Below are 23276 nucleotides of genomic sequence, written 5' to 3'. Positions count from 1 at the left end.
TCAGCAGCCCCCGCGCCACCCGTTTCCCTGGCGGGGCCAAACACAAGGAGACTGACAATTCCGCGCCTCCGCCCCGAAACGCGTGTGGTAGAAGCAGTATCCAGGGCGTGGGGTAGCGGAGGAGCCTGTGAGGGCGGCTTCGAGGCGCTGGAGGGAGGCTTCCACCGAGGCCAGGCGGGCTTCCGTGGAGGTGGCGTCGCGAGGTGGAGGGGCCGCCTGGCGTGTATCACGTCCTGTCGGCGCACGGCCTTGGATACTGTGAAGGGCGACCGGTTCAACACCTGCGTCTCCAGAACGAGGCACGGGAACCAACTGACCTGGCCTGCCGTCGCCACAGGTGCAGGAGGGATGGCCAGGGGGCGGCGGGAACGGGGCCATGTGTGCGTCGTACACGCTGTCGACCAACCTCGAGTATTCGGGCGTGGACAGGGTGTGGCGCACCGCCGCCAGCTGAAGGCGGACGGGATGTGGCATGAGGTTGGCGTGGCGGTAACGCAGCAATTCGTCCGAGAGTGGCTGGCCCGCTGCCCTGTTGAGGTCGACCTTGCGAGCCATGAGAGCTGAAGGACGACCGCCATCGAAGCACACAGTGTCGAGGGCCGCGAAGTATGCCTCCTGCGACTTCCCGTAAGCTGCCAAAAGGTCGGATTTGATCGCCTCATACTTTTTTTCTGTCGGGGGCTTGGCGAGAACACTGGAGAGGCGGCACACTACCTCCGACGGGAGTGCCCGCACGACGGCTTGGTAACGCTGCTGATCTGTGACGTCGGTCGCGCCTGACCATACAGCTTCGAGGTGCAGGAACCATGTGGAGACGTCATACGTGAAACTCGGCACTTTTAAGATATCACTCTTGCCCGCCATCGCGTGTCAAGGCTACACTCCGGGGTCACCAAATGTAGTGTTCTTCTTAGCCGGGACACTGATGGAAAGCACAGTCAAGCAGTCTTAGGTTTATCTATATACACTAATATACGCGGTCGGAGGCGGCGACGGCGCGTGGATGCACGAGAGGGAGTGGTGTGATGCGTGTGGAAGTTGTAGGGAGACTGGTGGTTCTTGACTTGACCTCGCAGACCTCGGGGCAGGATTAGCGAGTCTCCGAACTGGCAGCAGTTGGATAGGATTATCACCGCCCGCAGGTGTGCTGGGGGCGGGATCCTTCAGTCTTTTCCTGGAGATAGGGCGGAGCAGCCGATGTGTGGGGGCGGATAAGCAGATGTGCTGCTGCGAGGACGCTACACCTGTATCAAACAGTATAGTCAGATCATACTCAAACAATTTAATCGGATTTATAGACTCTCAAATATCCATAATTCATATCATTGCAGGTACACAAAATGACAATGTCTCTGACAGTGGCTATACAAAAGGCAGTTTGATAATTTGTTGCATGTGAATAACATGGGTAGTCTATAACATTCGAAATAGCCTAGCGTGTAATATTCGAAAGAACCTAGCATCACATTGAACAGTTATTATTTACTAGTTCATGTTATTTCGATTATTAATCGTTATTTACACGCAGTGAACTATTAAAATGCCATTCATTTGCACTTACAGAGCCAGATGTCTTTCAATGTACCGGAAATGAGATGAGTTATAGGCATTTGAAAAGCGATAGATCGTTCGAATATAACCTGACTGTACTGCTTGATGCAGGATTATCTTTCCTTCTGCTGGTATGGTATATTATCGATGCAAATCGGAATCTTTGGGATTTATAAAAGTGAGGATTATTCTGTACACATACACATTTAAATATATTATTGAAAAATTAGCTTCAATATCAATCACAACAGTTGATTTTCACGTATTCACGAACTGGAACTGCGCAAGTGCCACATCTATCAAAATTCCCGCTTTGGTGATAGACAGATGAAATGAAACCGAGTACGCTACTACTACTACTACTACTACTACTACTTCCTCTTCTTCTTCTTCTTCTTCTTCTTCTTCTTCTTCTACTATAGTCCGTTTCATTCCGTCTGTCCACTCGCGAACGTCGATGTGGCATCTGCGCATTGGTTGTTCTTGATTGCATGAAGATCAGCTTTATATTTCCAGTGCTATATTTGAATTTTTGTGTAAACAAACAAAACAACAACAACAAAAAAAAAACCTCAAACCCTCTTATATGAACCGCAAATATGCCGATTTGCATCGATAATATGCCATACAAGCACACGAAGTAACAACTTGTATATCAAACAGCATAGTGGCAGTGGCTTAAAACCGAGTGGCTTAAAACTACCCACATGCTGTCCAGAAGACCACCTATCAACCCGGACTCTAGATTCTAGGATCAAAGATGAGCTCTGGGAGGGCAGCATGAGCCAATGCAAGATGGCGCCACTATAAACACTCGCCTGCGCCAGAACGGGCTGGGCCGACCATCAGGACCTACCGGAAAGAAGCCTTGGACCGACCATCAGGATCCACCGGGAAGAAGCCTACCGGCGCAATAGGCTGCAATTTAAAAAAAAAAAAAAAAAAAAAAAAAAAAAAGTCTGATCATACTCGAACGATTTATCCTTTCAGATACTCATATTTCATCTCATTCAGGTACATAAAGTGCCATCCGCCTCTGCAAGTGTTTATACATAAGGAATTTTGATGTGTTGCATGTAAATATCATGGGTAGCCTAATGTGTGAAATAGCCTAGCATCGCATTCAACAGTTATTGTTTACTATTTCATGTTATTTCCATTGTTAATCGTTATTTACATGCAGTAAATTATTAAGATACCCTTTATTTGCACTTGTAAAGCCAGATGTCTTTTAATATACATGAAATGAGCTATCAGTCAATGAATTTGAAAAAAAAACATAGATCATTCAAGCATGATGTCACTTATGTTATTTGATACAAGCTTGCCTTTTCGTGTGCTTTTGTGTTAGATTATCGATGCAAACGACGGAGTTTTTTTTATTTGTATACATAAACACTGAAATATATTATTGAAAAATAAGTCTGCATGTCTATCGCAACAGTTGATTTCCACGTATTCACGAACTAGAAATGCGCAGGTGCCACATCCATCAAAATTCCCGCTTGGTTGGTGGAGAGATAATATGAAACAGACAATAACATTACTGCAAACAAGGCAAATATAGAGAAGGTATCGTCATACGGGCGGGAGGAAATCACTCGTTGGCAACTCTAAGCCTAGACAGGCTTGGCCATGCCCCTTCCTCGTTGTCTCCGTGGCGAGTGCATAGCACACTGCATTATTAGTAAAAATATGGAACTGTAATGACAAGAACATAGATTCTTCTTATGAAATTTATTATGAACATGGCATCACATACCTATACAAATGATTTAATCCAATATACAACACACGCACACAGAGAAACACATTATGTTGGTGTAGGGTGCGACCTCAACAACATTAGACGACAGCCCAGCCCAAGGAGTCTTTGATATATATCAGTACCGGTAAGGTACACATATAGTATAGTATACACTGTGCCAGGTAGTGTTAACGGCACGACGACTGCACTAGTACAAAGAAACACAGCAAGAGTAATATGTTTGAGCGACATTAAGATCCTCGTAGTAGTTTCCAACATCGAAGTATTAATTGACATCTGGAACAGCTTGAGTGTAGAGGTAATTGTTGAGGTTCAAAATGTGCACAAATCTAATGGCACTTCTTCACGTCGCCGTATTTTCGCATGTCTTTTCTTTTGCAGCCTTCTCTCCATATTTTTCTAAGTTTTCTGTTTCTTGGAAAGATATGAAAGGTTATCATTTTTTTTGTTCTCCCATTTCACTGGACACGAGGCCATTGCACAGGAAATCATGCCAAAAAATATGAAAAATGTACAAGACACTTGCGATAAAACGTCGCGCTTTGAGGGTGGGGCGGGGCTTAGGCTCGAGGAAGGGGCGGAGCTTATCGTGACGCCAGCCACTCATCGTCCAGGAGGATATGCAGTGAACATTTCTCTATATATTTTTTATCCACCGACAACAGCTTCATAGGATATATAACAAAAAATCCACATCATATTTTATTTTATTGTAGTAATTTATAACATAAAAAACATCCGAGAGGTCCTAATAAAAAAGCTCATTTCAAAATTCGGTTCTTCACGTTCTTTGAGAGTGACGATACCTCTCCATACTTGCCTTGGCTGCAACAACAATTACTACTACTTTTTTTTTTTTTTTTTTTTTTTGCAACAAAGGAGACAGGTCAAGGGCAACAAAAAGTGTAGAAAAAGAATACAGCCCGCTACTTGCCGCTCCCACAACAGACAAAAGTAAAGAGTGGCCAAAAGATATGTCAATTTCGGGTGGAGAGGTGTCCTGATACACTCTTCTTGAAAGAGTTTGAGTCATAGGCAGGAGGAAACACGGACGAAGGAAGGCTGTTCCAGAGTTTACCAGTGTAAGAAATGAAAGAGAGAAGATGCTGGTTCACTCTTGCATAAGGGGTCTGGACAGTATAGGGGTAAGCTAGAGTAGAAAGTCGAGTGTAGCGGGGCCGCGGGAGGGAGGGAGGGAGGCATGCAGTTAGCAAGTTCAGAATAGCAGTCAGCATGAAAATATCGATAGAAGATAGAGAGCGCAGCATGGCGGCGGAATTTAAGATGAAGAAGACTGTCAGTATGAAGAGGGGAGTTGATGAGACGAAGATCCTTTGACTCTACTCTGTCCAAAAGAGCTGTGTGAGTGAAGGCCCCCCCACACATGTGATGCATACTCCATACGAGGGCGGATATGGACAGGGCGAATATGGACAGCATCTGTGCGGGGTAGAAAAACTAGCGGAGACGATACAGAATGCCCAACCTCGAGGAAGCTAATTTAGTGAGAGAGGAGATATGGAGTTTCCAGTTAAGATTTTGAGTTAAGGATAGACCGAGGATGTTTAGTGTAGGAGAAGGTAACAACTGAGTGTTGTCGAAGAATAGGGGATAGGAGTTTTACAGGTTGTGTCGAGTTGATAGGTGAAGAAATTGAGTTTTTGAGGCGATGAAGGACACCAGGTTCTTCTTGTCCCAATCGGAAATGATAGTAAGGTCTGAGGTTAAGCGTTCTGCAGCCTCTAGCCTGGAATCGTATAGTTACTGTTGGGTTGGCCTTCTATCAAAAGAAGTTGGGTAATGCAGAGTAGAGTCATCGGCGTGTAGCAGCTAGTCACTCCGGGGTCACCAATTGTAAGTGATTTAGTGAGTGTTCTAAGCGCTAATTGGTTCACGGATACAGAAAGGCAATATCCGTCAGGGTTGCTTTATTGACAAAAATACACAGAGGTCATTGACACGCATATACACACAAAACACGTTCCTTGTATGTCTTGTCGGTGTCAATGACCTCTGTGTATTTTTGTCAATAAAGCAACCCTGACGTATATTGCCTTTCTGTATCCGTGAACCAATTAGCGCTTAGAACACTCACTAAATCACTTAAAGGCGTAAGAATGGATAAGACAGTTCGTTTTGGAAAGAAGATCATCAATGAACAACAGAAAGAGAGTGGGAGATAGTACAGAGCCATGTGGAACACCACTGGGAAGAACAGTGAGCGTCTACTACAGCAGTAATAGATCAGTCAGAGATGAAACTGGAGATAAAGGTACAGATGGAAGATTAGAAACCGTAGGAGGATAGTTTGGAAAGCAAGGATTTGTGCCAGACCCTATCAAAGGCTTTTGATATATCTAGTGCAACAGCAAAATTTTCACCGAAACGGCTAAGAGAGGATGACCAAGAGTCAGTTAGGAAAGCAAGAAGATTACCAGTAGAACGCCCCTTGCGGAACCCATACCGGTGATGAGAAAGAAAGTCAGAAGTGGATAGATGCTAGAGGAAACTTCCGGTTAAGGATTGATTCGAAAGCTTTAGATAGACAAGAAAGTAAAGCTATAGGACGGTAGTTTGAGGGACTGGAATAGTCACTCTTCTTAGGCACAGGCTGTATGAAGGCATACTTCCAGCAGGAAGAAAAGGTAGATGTTGACAGGCAGAGGCGAAAGAGTTTGACCAGGCAGGGTGTCAAGCACGGAAGCACAGTTTTTGAGGACAGTAGGAGGCACTTCATTAGGTCCATAAGCTTTCTGAGGGTTGAGGCCAGAGAGGGTATAGAAAACATCATTCTTAAGAATCTTAATAACAGGCATAAAGGAGTCAGAGGGGGGATGAGTAGGAGGAATATGCCCAGAATCGTCCAGAGTGGAGTTTTTACAGAAAGTTTGAGCGAAGAGTTCAGCCTTAGAGATAGATGAGACGGCGGTGTTGCCGTCAGGGTTAAGGAGAAGAGGGAAAGATGAAGAAGTGAAATTTAAGGAGATATTTTTGGCTAGGAGCCAGAAGTCTCTGGAAGAAGTAGAAAAAAGCAAGATTTTGACATTTACTATAGATGAAAAAGGTTTTGGTAAGTCGAAGAATAGATTTGGTATGATTCCGGGCAGAAATGTAAAGATCATGGTTAGCAGGAGTGCGAAGGCTCTGGTACCTTTTGTGAGCTGTTTCTCTATCTTTGATAGCAAGAGAACAAGCGTGATCAAACCAAGGCTTTTTACCATGAGGAGTAGAGAAAGAACGTGGAATGTGTGCCTCCATTCCAGAGACGATCAACTCTGTGATGCGCTGGGCACACACAAATCAGTTCTCTCTCCTAGAAGCAGTAATCATTCCACGGGAAATCGGAAAAGTACATCCTCAGGTCGTCCCACCGAGCAGAAGCAAAATGGCAGAAGCATCGCCTCTTCGGTGGGTCCAGAGGCTGTACAGGAGGGATAGGGCAGTATACAGAAATAAGGTTGTGATCGGAGGAGCCCAACGGAGAGAACAGAAGGGTTAGAGGTAAGGAAGAGGTCTGGTATGTTGGGCCTGTCTCCAAGACGGTCGGGAATACGTGTAGGGTGCTGGGCCAACTGCTCTAGATCATTGAGGATAGCAAAATTGTAGGGTTGTTCACCAGGCTGGTCAGTGAGAGAGTATGAAAGGTGGTGAACATTGAAATCTCCTAAGATGGAGATTTCAGCGATGGGAGAGTGAGTCAAAATGTGCTCCACTTTAGAGTTCAAGTAGCAAATAAATTTTACGTAGTTAGTGGAGTTAGGTGAGATATAAACATCACATATATATTTAGTAATAGAATGATAATGAAGTCTTAGCCAGATGGTGGAAAACTCTGAAGAGAGAAAGTCGTGGGCACGAAAGCAAGTGATATCGTTGCGTACGTAGACACAACATCCAGCTTTGGTTGAAATTTAGGATAGAGATAGTAGAAGGGAACAGAGTAGAGATTGCTGTCAGTAGCCCCCGAGACCTGTGTTTCGGTGAGGAAGAGAAGGTGAGGTTTAGAGGAGAAGATGTGGTGCTCCACAGAATGAAAATTAGAACGTAGACCGCGAATGTTAATGAAGAGAGAGTTTGAAGAGGTATCAAGACACCTGTTGAATCAAGGGCCGAAAATGGAGTCCGCTCCGGGGTCATTTGTACTTCTTCTATTCTATTACTACTACTACTACTACTACTACTACTACTACTACTACTACTACTACTAATTATTATTATTATCATTGTTTTAATAATGATAATTAAAAGAATGATAACAATAAATATTAAAAAAATAATTATAAAAAATATACAAAAGAAGTAATAATAATAATAATAATAATAATAATAATAATAATAATAATAATGATAATAATAATTATAATAATAATAATAATAATAATATTGATAATAATAATTATAATAATAATAATAATTATAATAATAACAATGAAAACAAATTCAAAGACGAACTTTCGTACAAATTCTGCAGATCCGCTGATATTTTAGTTATGAAATAAACCCTAAAGCAATGATTTACACTAAATAGATCATGTATTTTTATTTATTTGAATCACCATTCTTATTATTTCACGTAATTAATTCTCTCTCTCTCTCTCTCTCTCTCTCTCTCTCTCTCTCTCTCTCTCTCTCTCCTCAGGAGCGTGTGGGCCTCCTGACGCTGTGGGTCGTGGCGGACATCACTTTCATGGCGCTTGAGGCAGTTTGCTGCGTTTATGCCAACGTGTTGCGTGACCACGTGAACAAGGTGTGTTTATATTTATTTTATATTTAGCTTTTTTTTACAGCTAGGGAGATAGCTGAAGGGCAATAAAAAAAAAAGCAAAAAAGAAGCCCGGTAGGCGCTGCCTGTGTATATATATATATATATATATATATATATATATATATATATATATATATATATATATATATATATATATATATATATATATATATATATATATATATATATATATATATATATATATATACCTATATAGCTGTATATATATATATATATATATATATATATATATATATATATATATATATATATATATATATATATATATATATATATATAGAGAGCCACACACACACACACACACAACACAATCTTCCAAACACCTATCCTCTATTCTTCGATAACACTCAGCAGTCACCTTCTTCATCCCTAAATATCCTCGGTCTATCCTTAGCTCAAAATCTCAACTGGAAACTTCACATCTCCTCTTTCTCACTAAATCAGCTTCCTAGAGGTTGGGGGTTCTGTATCGTCTCCACCAGTTCTTCTCCACCTCGAAGTTCCTCGGGTTCATAGCGAGGAACTTCGAGTGTAAAACACCAGACGTGATGCTATCCTTGTATAATTCCATGGTAAGACCGCACCTCGAGTATGCAGTGCAGTTCTGGTCTCCCAATTACAGAAAGGACATTGCTTTACTGGAAAGGATTCAACGACGCGCCACAAAGATGATCCCAACCTTCAGGGCTCAACCGTACGAGGAACGACTCAAGCGACTCAATCTCTTTACATTGGAGAAAAGACGCCTACGAGGGGATATGATTCAAGTCTTCAAGTATCTAAAAAAGTTCAATAACGTCGATTACTCCAAATTCTTTGAACTGCAGACCAACTCAAGAACTAGAAATAACGGTTTACCCATTCAGTCGAGTCGATGTAACACAGACATTGGAAGGAGTTTCTTTTCAAACCGAGTCATCCGCCACTGGAACAATCTTCCCTCAGAAGTAGTAAATGCGAATACCATCAACTCCTTCAAATATAGAATCGACCGTCATTTCGCTGCGTCAGGAGTAAACTGAATAACGAGGGGCTTCCATCTGCTCCTCAATATCGAGGTGCTTTCATCTGCTCACCAAGCCCCAAGTGGCGGTCGAGCAGATTAAATCACCCAAGCGGGCGACCTCGTAATGAGCCAATAGGCTTTCTGTTGCCTGCATTTCCATGTTTCCATGTTTCCATGTTTCCATGTCCTCGTATGGAGTGTGCATCTCACGTGTGGGGGGCTCCACTCACACAGCTCTTCTGGACAGAGTGAAATCTAAGGCATTTTGCCTTATCTTCTCTTCACCTCTTACTGATAGTCTTCTACCTCTTAAATTCTGCCGCCATGTTGCCTCTCTTTCTATCTTTTATCGATATTTTCATGCTGACTGCTCCTCTGAACTTGCTAACTGCATGCCTCCACCCTCCCACGGCCCCCATATGCAAGAGTTAACCAGCATCTCCATTCTTTCATCCTCTTCACTGGTAAACTCTGGAACATCTTTACTTCATCTGTATTTCCTCCTGCCTATGACTTGACCTCTTTCAAGAAGAGTGTATTAAGACACCTCTTTACCCGAAATTGACTACTCTTTTCGCTACTCTTTACTTTTATCTTTTATGGGAGCGGAGAGTAGCGGGCTTTTTTTTGCACTCTTTTTGTTGCCCCTGAGCAGTTTCTTTGATATATATATATATATATATATATATATATATATATATATATATATATATATATATATATATATATATATATATATATATACACCGTATATATATGAACTCAAACTTTTTCTAAAAACTCCACTCTGGACGATTCAGGGCATATTCCTCCTACTCATCCCCCCTCTGACTCTTTTATGCCTGTTATAAAGATTCTTCAAAATTATGTTTTCCATGCCCTCTCTGGCCTCAATCCTCAGAAGGCTTATGGACCTGATGGTGTGCCTCCTATTGTCCTTAAAAACAGTGCCTCCGTGCTGTCACCCTGCCTGGTCAAACTCTTTCGCCTCTGCCTGTCAACATCTACCTTTCCTTCTTGCTGGAAGTATGCCTTCATACAGCCTGTACCTAAGAAGGGTGACCGCTCCAATCCCTCAAACTACCGTCCTATAGCTTTACTATCTTGTCTATCTAAAGCTTTTGAATCAATCCTTAACCGGAAGATTCAAAAGCACCTTTCCACTTCTGACCTTCTATCTGATCGCCAGTATGGGTACCGCAAGGGGCGTTCTACTGGTGATCTCCTAGCCTTCTTAACTGACTCTTGGTCATCCTCTCTTAGCCGTTTCGGTGAAACCTTTGCTATTGCGCTGGACATATCAAAAGCTTTTGATAGGGTCTGGCACAAATCTTTGCTTTCCAAACTACCCTTCTACGGTTTCTATCCTTCTCTCTGTACCTTTATCTCCAGTTTCCTTTCTGACCGTTCTATTTCTGCCGTGGTAGACGGTCATTGTTCTTCCCCTAAATCTATTAACAGTGGTGTCCCACAGGGTTCTGTCCTATCTCCCACTCTTTTTCTGTTGTTCATTGATGCTCTTCTTTCTAAAACGAACTGTCCTATCCATTCCTACGCCGATGATTCCACTCTGCATTACTCAACTTCTTTTAATAGAAGACCCACCCTACAGGAACTTAACGACTCAAGGCTGGAGGCTGCAGAACGCTTAGCCTCAGACCTTACTATTATTTCCGATTGGGGCAAGAACAACCTGGTGTCCTTCAACGCCTCAAAAACACAGTTTCTCCACCTAGCCACTCGACACAATCTTCCAAACAACTATCCCCTATTCTTTGACAACACCCAGCTATCACCTTCCTCAACACTAAACATCCTCGGTCTATCCTTAACTCAAAATCTCAACTGGAAACTTCATATCTCATCTCTTACTAAATCAGCTTCCTCGAGGCTGGGCGTTCTGTACCGTCTCCGCCAGTTCTTCTCCCCTGCACAGTTGCTGTCCATATACAGGGGCCTTGTCCGCCCTCGTATGGAGTATGCATCTCATGTGTGCGGGGGCTCCACTCACACAGCTCTTCTGGACAGAGTGGAGGCTAAGACGCTTCGTCTCATCAGCTCTCCTCCTCATACTGATAGTCTTCTACCTCTTAAATTCCGCCGCAATGTTGCCTCTCTTTCTATCCTCTATCGATATTTCCACGCTGACTGCTCTTCTGAACTTGCTAACTGCATGCCTCCCCCCCTTCCCGCGGCCCCACTGCACTCGACTTTCTACTCATGCTCATCCCTATACTGTCCAAACCCCTTATGCAAGAGTTAACCAGCATCTTCACTCTTTCATCCCTCACGCTGGTAAACTCTGGAACAATCTTCCTTCATCTGTATTTCCTCCTGCCTACGACTTGAACTCTTTCAAGAGGAGGATATCAGGACATCTCTCCTCCCGTATTTGATCTTGCTTTCGGCCACCTCTTTTGTTTCTTTTACAGGAGCAGCGAGTAGCGGGGTTTTTTTTTATTATTGTTTTCTTTTTTTGTGTGCCCTCGAGCTGCCTCCTTTGTTGTAAAAAATAAATAAATAAATGAATATATATATATATATATATATATATATATATATATATATATATATATATATATATATATATATATATATATATATATATATATATATATATATATATATATATATATATATATATATATATATATATATATATATATATATATATATATATATATATATATATATATATATATATATATATGGTCAGGGCAGTTAAGGTGGTGCTCTGCTACTGGTAACTTGTAATCCAGTACAACCAGCGGCATGGTCGGGTCGTCGGCGATTAAACCGGCTACCCCACTTCTTGGACCAGTGAGGAGGGTGTGCTGGACCCCCAGGTGGATTAAAAACAAGATGATCTCATGTTTATTAGAGTCAATGGCCATGCACTCCCACCTATGGGTGAAATAGTGGGTGGTAAACCTCATAGCCCCCTGCTTCCTTGCAGGGTTTCCCATTTATTTTAGGCAGAGGCTAGGGCCACCACTTAAAATAGGTGGTTGGGGTTAGCAAGGGCATGCACCGTAAAATTTTGCTCCAAAAACTGATAATGGCTCAAATTCAGAGTATGGCCCCCAGTTCCCGGCAGCCCTGAGTGGGCAGGGGGTGTGAAGAATCTCCAGACTTGTCTTTATAATAAAGACGGTGAATGTGGGAACGATGAGAGGAAGAAGCATGGAGGTGGTGAAGACGCTGGGTAGAAGAAAGGTTGACATTTTTTGTGTGCAGGAAGTGCAATTTAAGGGTGAAGGAAGCAGAATGATAGAAAGTGGGGAAGAAGAGTACAAGATGTGGTGGAAAGGGGAGAGTGGTGGAGGGGGGGGAGTCGCAGGGGTGGGGATGATGGTGAGAGAGGAGCTAATAGAGGATGTAATAGAAGTGAGGAGGATTACATCAAGGAAAATAAGAATGGTAATAGGAGAGAAACTATTCAATGTTTTCTCTGTGTATGCCCCTCAGGTGGGGAGGACAGACGAGGAGAAGGAGTTTTGGGGAGTGCTGGATAACGAGATGGCAGGTCGAAGAAATGAGGTGTTCATTGGAGGAGATTTGAATGGTCATATAGGGCAAAGTAGGGATAGATTTGAGGAAATAATGGGTGTGTATAGTTACGGAGAGAGAAACAGAGAAAGGGACAAAATATTGGAGTTTTGTTAGGGCAGGGGACTGGTTGTGGCAAACACTATGTTCAAGAAAGAAAAAGGTGGTAACATATAAAAGTGGAAGAGTGGAAACGCAAGTAGACTATCTAGTGTACAGAAAGGATGAAGATTTTTGGATAAAAGACGTGAAGGTGATCCCGGGGGAAGCGTGCCTGCCACGACATAGACTTCTGTGTACTGACATAGGCACAAAGATAGGGAGAAAAAGATAAAAAAGAAAGAAAAAAGAAAAATAAGTGTGGAAGCTGAGGGAGGAGGAAACCAGAAGAGATTTTGAACAAAGAGTGAAAAGGGAAAATGAGGAAAATAATGGAGGATGGGAACAATTGAAAGAAAATATCATGAAAGCAGGGAGAGAAGTGTATGGTGAAACGAAAGGAATTAGAAGAAAGGAAATAGATATATGGTGGTGGAATGGAATAGTGCAGCAGGGCATCAAGGAAAAGAAGGAGGCGTACAAGAAATGGCAGAAGACAAAGGAGGAGGAAGATAGAGAAGTGTTTAAAGAAAATAAGAAAAAGGCAAGAAAAGAGGTAGCGAAGGCAAAGGAGAAAGCAACAGAAGAGCGGGTGAGGGAGAGAAAAGGAAGGAATTTAAAAAATGATTTATTTAAATTTGCGAAACAAATGAAAAGAGAAAGAGCACATGCAGTTGGGACAAAGTTTGTAAAAGACGAAGGAGGGAACATCATGGTGGAAAAAGAAAATATATTGGAAAGATGGAGTAAATATTTCAGTGAACTGTTAAATGAGGAAAATGAATATACGATAAATGAAACTGAAAAAGTAGAAGGCCCACAAGAAAAAATTACGGAAGAGGAAGTAAAAGAAGCACTAAAGGAAATTAAAAATGGTAGAGCAGCAGGACCGTCAGGGCTAACAGTACATTTAATAAAAGCAGCAGGAAAGGAAGCAGTGGTGGGATTGACAAGAGTGTTAAGCAATGTATTATAAAAGGGAGAGATACCAGAAGACTGGAAAGAAAGCTACACTGTATCCATTTTTAAAGGGAAAGGAGATGCTTTAAAATGTGGTAACTATATGGGGTTAGTGGAGCATGGCATGAAGGTATATGAAAAAAATCCTGGAGAAGAGGCTGAGAAGGATAATAAGAATTGATAAATGTCAGTTTGGCTTTTGCCCTGGGAAATCAACAACTGAAGCAATATATACTATGAGAGGGCTTCAGGAAAGGGTTATGGAGAAGATGAGGAGATTGTATCATGTTTTTTGTAGATCTAGAGAAGGCATTTGACAGAGTACCAAGGGGAATTATAAGATGGGCATTGAGAAGGCAAAGAGTACCAGAAAGATTGGTTGAATCGGTGATGGAACTATATGAAGGTACAAAATCGAGAATGAAAACAGTGGTGGGAACATCAGATGACTTAGAAATTGGAGTGGGGGTTCACCAGGGATCTTTCCTTAGCCCGTTTTAGTTTATAACAGTAATGGGGGAGGCAACAAAGGAAGCAAGAGGAGGGGCACCATGGGAGGTGCTGTATGCAGATGACTTGGTAGTAAATGCAGAAACAGCAAAAGTGAAAGAAAAGTTTAATAAATGGAAGGAAGGAATGGAGGAGAGGTTTGAAAATTAATATGGAAAAAACAAAGTACGTGGTGACTGGAAAAGAAGCAAGAGAAAATATTAAATCGGGAAAATATCCATGTGGGTGGTGTGGGAGAGAAGTGTGTGGTGAAACAAAAGGAATTAGAAGAAAGAAAATAGAGATATGGTGGTGGAATGGAATAGTGCAGCAGGCTATCAAGGAAAAAAAGGAGGCGTACAAGAAATGGCAAAAGACAAAGGAGGAGGAAGATAGAGAAGTGTTTAAATAAAAGAAGAAAAATGCAAGAAAAGAGGTAGCGAAGGCAAAGAAGAAAGCAACATGTTGCAGGCCGTGGTGCCACCATAGATGCTCAGGCCTCGGAAATGTAAGAGGAGTGCAGAATTTTACATGCCTAGCTTGTGTAAGGAGATAGTAAGGACAAGAAATTGAGAGGGATGAACTAGAGGTAATTGGAGGAAAGCTGGATGAGGTAGAACATTTATGTTATTTGGGAGATGTTCTGGACTGTGAGGCGGGAGTGGAAAGGACAGTGAGAGCGAGAGTGGCGGTGTGACAGAATGAAATGGCCGGGCTGTCCGAGCGCCCAACGTATCGTACTGCAGAGCCACTTGTTCATGGAGCGGAGCGGTGAGGAGGTTCCAAGGAGACTATACTATAGTCTCCTTGGGAGGTTCCGAGTAGTACTTCAGTCCCAGGGCTGCCGTTCGGCGGAAATTCGTCTGCTAAACGGAAGCAGACGACGCTCTACGGACATGACGTCATCTACAGAAAAAAAAATCCGTTTCCTCTTCATTTCCTTATAAATGCTAAATAAACTTTTTTTTATTAGGAATATTAGTTCTTATGATTTTTCCACAATATTATATATATATGTAGCTACATGAATATGCCATATGTTGCTGATAATCAGCAAAAATGACGTCTCATTTTCCTAGACGAGGTATCGTCAGCTACGGAAATCATTCATTCGACCACTTTACCTATATTCTTCACTGGAGTAAGACTTCATTAAGGTAAGAAACATAAACTTTAGCGCTTTCTACTTTAGTGTTAGTGATAGTATTTGTCAGAAGTAAATAATAGCTGCAAATTTAATGGACGTACATATTTGTAAAAGTTGGTTAAGTCGTCGATCATTGCTATATTCTGTGTTCTAGTTTTTGAAAGAAGACGTGTTAGAATGGTAGACTAACTTTCAACTGGTGTCATGGTGGTGTTTGAGTTGAAGTGCTGTTATGGCTCTCAATTTATTACACACTAATGAAGAGGAGAGTAGCGAGGACGAAAATCAAATAAATAATGGACCAAATGAAGAGCTTTTCCATACAGAGGATGTACAGCCGTTAAATATTATAGATTCAGAAACACAATTTAAGAGACTGACTCAGAGAATGATGACAGTGAGGATCATAGCGAATACGATAATAGTGAGGAAAATACTGACAACGTAGACTTTTTCAGTGATAATTGTGAAAGTAACGAAGGGAATCCTATATTCACCTCAGAATCGGATTCATCACACGACGAGCAGTGTGACAGTGACAGCTCCGACAACTGTTTAAGGCCCTTTAAAAGGAGGAAATACTAGGTAAGATTTTTCATTTATATAATTTATATTATGCTATTATCATTATTCTTATTAGGGAAAGAGTTAGCGGTAATCAAATTTCATCGGTTTACATTAGTACATGGTCCAACAGCACTATTTATAGCCGTTTTCTTTCTCCTCTAATGTTTAGAGGACGGCGGAAACCCACAGATACGGAAAAAACGGCAGCCCTGCTTCAGTTTAGTCTTCACTCTTCAGTGTTTATGAAAGCGTCGGAGGAGAAGGTTTTATGTAAGCGGGCGATGTTGTTTGATATGGTATACTATGATATTTTGGATCACTCAGCAGGATGTCTCGTCTGAAGTTTTTTTTTTTTTTTTTCATATTTCGTTAGGGATATACCCCAATGGAGGAAGGCGGTGCATGCCGCGCAACCCCCCAGCTGGTAGAGATATACCAAATTCTTTCAAGGAGGAGGCCCAACAACGGGGCTGAGGGTGTCGGTAAGAGCCCACCTTTCCACCCCCATGGCACGGGATAGGTCTCGAACCCACGCCCTAACAACCCGCCGAAGCGCAAGGCCGAGACTCTACCACGGGACCACGGGAGCCCCCCAACGTCTGTAGTTCGATTTCATAGCTATACATTATCCTAATTCTCTAAAAGTTATGTTAATGCTAACAATAGTGTATCGCAAATATTAACGTGTTACAAGATCATCAAGTAACAACTAGTATGATACTATAAGGAAAATATTAAAGGGATGTGGCAAACGTTCGTCATCGTTCGGTTGTAGCTAATTATCATTTCCTTTTTTCATTTGCTATTGTTAAAAAGTATGTTATCTATTATTACCATTGTAACGATTTAAAAAAAATTAAAACACTTTAAAAATGTATATTAGTCCATTCATTGTTACGGTTGGGATACCATATGCAGGATTTATATCTTCTCTTACTAAATCAGGATCCTCAAGGTTGGGCGTTCTGTCTTGTCTTCGCCAGTTTTTTTTCCCCCTCTCAGATGCTTTCCATATACGGGGACCTTGTCCGCTCTCGTATGTAGTTTGCATCTCACGTGTGGGGGGTCTCCACTCAAACAGCTCTCTTGGACAAAGTAGAGTCAAAGTCTCTTCGTCTCATCAACTCCCCTCATACTACAGTCTTCTACCTCTTAAATTCCGCCGCCATGTTGCATCTCTTTCTATCTTCTATCGATATCTTCATGCTGACTGCTCTTCTGAACTTCATAACTGGATGCCTCCCTCGAATTTCTATTCTAGCTCATCCCTATACTGTCCAAACCCCTTATGCAAGAGTTAAGCAGTATCTGCATTCTTTCATCCCTTGCACTGGTAAACTCTGGAACAGTCTTCCTTCGGCTGTATTTCCTCCTGCCTACGACTTGAACTCTTTCAAGAGTAGTATATCAAGACACCTCTTCACCCGAAATTGACCTCTCTTGTTGCCATTGAGCTGATTCCTTAGCTGTAAAAAAAATATTTGTACCTACTATACTCTTACGTAAGTAGTTCCTCTCAAAGCTTTTTACAATGTCTTGTAAAAACTTACTGCGAAGAAAAAAGGTAGCCTAGACATAGACTCACCAGGTGTTAACTAGGATTTCTGGGGTCCTTCAGGTGATCACAATTACCTAAACTCTGCAGGTGATCACGAATTCGTAAGCTCTGCAGGTGATGACAATTTCTTAAACTCTGCAGGTGATCACGAATTCGTAAGCTCTGCAGGTGATGACAATTTCTTAAACTCAGCAGGTGATCACGAATTCGTAAGCTCTGCAGGTGATCGCAATTTCTAATAAGAAGCAGGCTCAGGGCACCTTACTTGGTCACAAAGAAGTTTAATATGGTAATTGTTACTGCAATCTATTTAGGTCCCTTACCCACTCGAAATTTGTACAGGGTTGGATACATGTAAATGATTATGGTCCCTTCCATAGATTATGTAATTATTGTAACATTCAGTTTTTTTCACACTTCGCTCTCCAGTGCCGAGACGCCGGGAGGTTACATGACGGCTTTCCTCAGAGCATAATCAATGCAGGGGTTTTCTATCCTTCTTAGTTTATTATAACATCACCACTCTGCCCACAACTGTGTAGTGTATGAGAGATAAATGTACGTTGTTCTCTACTCCACTAATACGCATTCAATATTTCGTTTATTAAAAGAATAACCTACTGTTACATTTATTGAAGTGTTATATATCGTGCCGCATCCAGTGTTATAATGACCAGTGCTATACAATATATAAACAGCCATAATGAGCATAACAATAGGTTAATTATGTTCCTTCATATATTATAGATAGCCTACTGATAAAATAATCACACACACACATACACACACACATTTCTTGGAGACAGGCCCAACATACTAGACCACTTCCTTACCTCTAACCCTTCTGCTTACTCTGTCAAACTGTTCTCTCCGTTGGGCTCCTCCGATCACAACCTTATTTCTGTATCCTGTCCTATCACTCCTGTACATCCTCTGGACCCACCGAAGAGGCGATGCTTCTGGCATTTTGCTTCAGCTCGGTGGGACGACCTGAGGATGTACTTTTCCGATTTCCCGTGGAATGATTACTGCTTCCAGGAGGGAGACCCCTCTGTGTGTGCCCAGCGCATCACAGAGGTGATTGTCTCTGGAATGGAGGCATACATTCCACGTTCTTTCTCTACTCCTCATGCTAAAAAGCCTTGGTTTAATCATGCTTGTTCTCGTGCTATTAAAGATAGAGAGGCAGCTCACAAAAGGTTCCAGAGCCTTCGCACTCCTGCTAACCATCATCTTTATATTTCTGCCCGGAATCATGCCAAATCTATTCTCCGACTTACCAAAAACTCCTTCATTAATAGAAAATGCCAAAACCTTGCTTTCTCTAATTCTTCCCGTGACTTCTGGCATCTAGCCAAAAATATCTCCTCCAATTTCACTTCTTCCTCTTTCCCTCCTCTCCTTAACCCTGACGGCAGCACTGCTATCTCATCTATCTCTAAGGCTGAACTCTTCGCTCAAACTTTCTGCAAAAACTCCACCCTGGACGATTCTGGGCATATTCCTCCTACTCATCCCCCCTCTGACTTCTTTATGCCTATTATTAAGATTCTTCCTAATGATGTTTTCTATGCCCTCTCTGGCCTCAACTCTCAGAAGGCTTATGGACCTGATGGAGTGCCTCCTATTGTCCTTAAAAACTCTCCTTCCGTGCTGACACCCTGCCTGGTCAAACTCTTTCGTTTCTGCCTATCAACATCTACCTTTCCTTCCTGCTGGAAGTACGCCTTCGTACAGCCTGTGCCTAAGAAGGGTGACCGTTCCAATCCCTCAGACTACCGCCCTATAGCTTTACTTTCCTGTCTATCTAAAGCTTTTGAATCAATCCTTAACCGGAAGATTCAAAAGCACCTTTCCACTTCAAACCTTCTATCTGATCGCCAGCATGGGTTCCGTAAGGGGCGTTCTACTGGCGATCTTCTTGCTCTCTTAACTGACTCTTGGTCATCCTCTCTTAGCCGTTTCGGTGAAACTTTCTCAATTGCGCTAGACATATCGAAAGCCTTCGATAGAGTCTGGCACAAGTCTTTGCTTTCTAAACTGCCATCTTTCGGATTCTATCCCTTTCTCTGTTCCTTTATCTCCAGTTTCCTTTCCGGCCGTTCTATCTCTGCGGTGGTAGATGGTCACTGTTCTTCCCCTAAACATATCAACAGTGGTGTTCAACAGGGCTCCTATCATCCACTCTCTTCCTGTTATTCATCAATGACCTTCTTTCCATAACAAACTGTCGTGTCCACCCATACGCCAACGACTCCACTCTGCATTATTCAACTTCTTTCAATAGAAGACCATCACAATATATGACTCCAGACAGGAGGCTGTAGAACGCTTAACCTCAGACCTTGCTATCATTTCCGATTGGGGTAGAAGGAACCTTGTGTCCTTCAATGCCTCAAAAACTCAATTTCTCCACCTATCAACTTGAAACAATCTTCTAAACACCTATCCCCTATTCTTCGACAGCACTCAGTTGTCACCCTCTTCAACACTAAATATCCTCGGTTTATCCTTAACTCAAAATCTCAACTGGAAACTTTACATCTCCTCTCTCACTAAACCAGCTTCCTCGAGGTTGGGCGTTGTGTATCGTCTCCGCCAGTTCTTCTCACCCGCACAGTTGCTATCCATATACAGGGGCCTTGTCCGCCCTCGTATGGAGCATGCATCTCACGTGTGGGGGGGCTCCACTTACACAGCTCTTCTGGACAGAGTGGAGTCTAAGGCTCTTCGTCTCATCAGCTCTCCTCCTCCTACTGATAGTCTTCTACCTCTTAAATTTCGTCGCGATGTTGCCTCTCGTTCTATCTTCTATCGATATTTTCACGCTGACTGCTCTTCTGAACTTGCTAACTGCATGCCTCCCCCCCTCCTGCGGCCTCGCCTCACACGACTTTCTGATCAAGCTCATCCCTATACAGTCCAAACCCCTTATGCAAGAGTTAACCAGCATCTTCACTCTTTCATCCCTCACGCTGGTAAACTCTGGAACGATCTTCCCTCATCTGTATTTCCTTCTGCCTACGACTTGAACTCTTTCAAGAGGAAGGTATCAGAACACCTCTCCTCACGAAATTGATTTCTCTTTTTGGCCACTCAACTCTAGTTAGGAGCAGTAAGTAGCGGGCTTTTTTTTCATTAGTTTTTTTTTTTTTCACGCCCTGTGTAGCGTGTATTAAATCAGTGATGTTGTATGGAGCAGAAACATGGGTTCTAACTAGAACCTTGATGGAGTTATTGAGAGCAAGTGATCGCAGAATGCTGAGGTATACGGCGGGGATCAGTTGGCAAGACAGGGTGTCCAGTGAAGATGTAGCTAACAGATGTGGAGTAAAGGACCTTGAAAGTGCTCAGAAGTGAAAGAAACCCCGATGGTTTGGACATGTAAAGAGAGCAGGGGAGGATACAGTGCTTGGAGTTTTGAAGAGATTGGAGGCAGAAGGAAGGAGATCTGTTGGTAGACCTAGGAAAACGTGGAGAAGGTGTATACAGGAAAACTTGGCATTGATGAGATTGGATGAGCATCGAGCAGAAGACAGAGTAGAATGGAGGAGAGCCATAAAGCGTCCATCTGCTCAGGAAGAGTGAAAACGGACGTTAAACGAAATGATGATGATGATATATATATATATATATATATATATATATATATATATATATATATATATATATATATATATATATATATATATATATATATATATATGTGTGTGTGTGTGTGTGTGTGTGTGTGTGTGTGTCTGTGTGTGTGTGTGTGTGTGTGTGTGTGTGTGTGTTTATTTTTTGTTTGTGAGTATGTACGTGTTTGAGTGGGCATGTTGTTTTTGTGTAATAACAATAATAATAATAATAATAATAATAATAATAATAATAATAATAATAATAATAATAATGATAATAATAAATAGTTTACTCATTGCTTGGCAGCCATAAGGCTGAAAATATACAAAATACAAATAAGAAATGTGGAAGAATACAATGTAATAAATTGTGGGGAGGTATGGAACGATGGATGGGTGGGTGAAGTGTAGTGCATCGAGGTGACAGGCGGGTGTAGCAGTATAAAATGGACCCTCAGTTCCTCTTTTCACACTGTGTCGATTCCTCTACGACAGCCCGCGACTTTTTTGGATTTGACATGTTGGCTCCCACGCTCCAATAATGTGTACAGAAATAACCCCGAGACAGTTCAGGAACTCAAGGCTGAGATCACGCGGCTCATCAAGAGGATCCCAAATGAGATGTGCCAACGAGTTATTGAAAACTTCGCGGTCAGACTCAATGCCTGCATGAATCGAAACGGAGGACACATCGAACATTTCATTCATTACCGAGATCGACGCTGAGGGCGAAAAGTGAAAAATCACGAAACTGGAGACTGCCTTAAAGAGTAAAGATAATTACTTGATTTTTTTCAGAAAAAACTCCCAGAGATATGCTATCACCGGGAAAAAGCATTATAAAGTGCAATCAAAATAAAAGTTTTAATAAGGATGTAAAAGTGTTACATTTTGGGGGGGACACCTAGTAGTTATTATGGATGGGACTCAAAACAATAACAGTATATATTAGCAAACCTTTAAAAGGAAAAAAAAGAATATTTTGCCTGCATGGGGAGGCGGTGGCTGAGTTGTTAGCGTGCGGGCCCATCATTCACCGCGTACTGGACGACGCGGGTTCGAATCCGCCGCTACCACCTGGGATTTTTCAGTCACCGCCGAGTGGCCTAAGACTATCCACATGCTGTCTTTAAGACCACCTATGAACCCGGACTCTAGGGGAAACCGTCCAAGTGAATCAAGAATGAGCTTCGGAGGGGCGGCATGAGCCAAGAATAGATTATGGCACTATAAATACTTGCCTGCGCCATGACGGGCTGGGGCCGACCATCAGGTCCCTCAAGAAAGCATACCGGCGCTATAGGCTAACACGTAAAAGAAAAAAATACATCTGCCCAGCGCACTCCTTTTCATGGGTCATTTCTCATGGGGTATATACAATGGGCCGCGACTTACCGTTGTGCCATTTAACCCCAGGGAGAGGCAGCAGGAGTGCGTGTGTGCTGTAATGGCTCTCAAATTTATGCCATTAAAACATACCTTGCGACTGCAAAATTAAAATATAAATCAGTTAAAACTCTTGATGGGCGCAGTGAAGGTACTCAAGAAGGTGTATGAGCAAGAAAAAAGAAAAGGCTGCTGGGAAGCACGTGGGCTCTGCCCTTATTGCTCCGCAGGACGCAGTTTAGTATTTTGCTAATTTGATGGCCGATATAGAGCAAGAGACTCCACTTACAGCAATAAAAAAATAGTTGGTCAACATTGCCTGGTCGGCAGACGGTCGCCGTCTTAAAATATCTAATCTTGGGGCATGCTGCCAACTTGTAGGCAGTCAGCATCCCCCCAATATCCCGACAACGTGTTAGCCAACATTTCTGAGCCGGCAGTCGTTACGAACGTCCTTCATTAGACGAAAACTGTTGTCACGACAATCCTTCATTATTCTTAAGTAGTCGGCACCGACGACTGTGCCGACAGGAAACGGTCAAAATAAAATAAAAAAATGGTCCCGACAGTCTTGACGACTGTCCTCGACCTTCCTCAGACCTTAACCGGAAATGACCGTTGGTTCAGACTTTTTTCGACTCTTGATATGGAAATTTAGCATGGGATACGTTTTTGCGCTAATGCTCACGACCCCACGCTCACTTCCCGACGTCCGCTCAGCGTCCGGCGACCATTTCTAGACCTCTTTCAGGCCCTGCGGAATACTTTTTTCGCACTTACATTCACGACC

Source organism: Eriocheir sinensis, chromosome 12 (assembly GCF_024679095.1).
Source record: "Eriocheir sinensis breed Jianghai 21 chromosome 12, ASM2467909v1, whole genome shotgun sequence".
NCBI lineage: Eukaryota > Metazoa > Arthropoda > Malacostraca > Decapoda > Varunidae > Eriocheir > Eriocheir sinensis.
The sequence above is the reverse complement of the archived record's forward strand: the minus strand, read 5'-3'. Positions refer to the sequence as shown.